The sequence below is a fragment of the Helobdella robusta genome (genome assembly GCF_000326865.2).
Source record: "Helobdella robusta unplaced genomic scaffold HELROscaffold_7, whole genome shotgun sequence".
NCBI classification, from domain to species: Eukaryota; Metazoa; Annelida; class Clitellata; order Rhynchobdellida; family Glossiphoniidae; genus Helobdella; species Helobdella robusta.
The window spans coordinates 675914-676701 of NW_008705398.1; positions in this window are offsets into that span (position 1 = coordinate 675914).

Genomic DNA, 788 nt, shown 5'->3' on the forward strand with positions numbered 1-788 from the left:
TCGTCATCATCATCACCACCATCATCATCATCATCATCATCACCATCATCATCATCATCATCATCATCATCTTCATCATCATCATCATCTTCATCATCATCTTCATCATCATCTTCATCATCAATTTTCCTCCCAGCAATAATTAATTCGTTTTCAGCAGCCTTTTTTTTCATCTTTCCATTATTACGTCACCTGGAATTATCCGTGGCCATGCCAACAATGATTCATCATCATCATCACCACCGTCATCATCATCATCACCACCGTCATCATCATCATCACCATAACCATACCATAACCATCATCATCACCGACTGATAAATATTGGCACTCTGACCATCGAGTCAAGATATTTTGTCTAGACATGTTTGTATATGGATACATACAAACACACACATACATACATACATACATACATACATACATACATACATACATACATACATACATGCATGCATACATACATACATACATACATACATACATACATACATACATACATACATACATACATACATACATACATACATACATACATACATACATACATATACATAAAAAAGTATGTATGTATGTATGAAAGTATGTTTGTTTGTTTGTATGTATGTATATTAAAAATGCCGGCAAATTTTTTTTGGTTTATTTATGTGTCTAGCATATTATAAGGACAACAGTAGAATGTTTAGAATTGCTATGTAGATGCAAATTTTTGTTTGTCTGTATGTTTGTTTGTATGTATGTTTGTATGTTTGTACGTATGTATGTACACATATAAACATACATACATA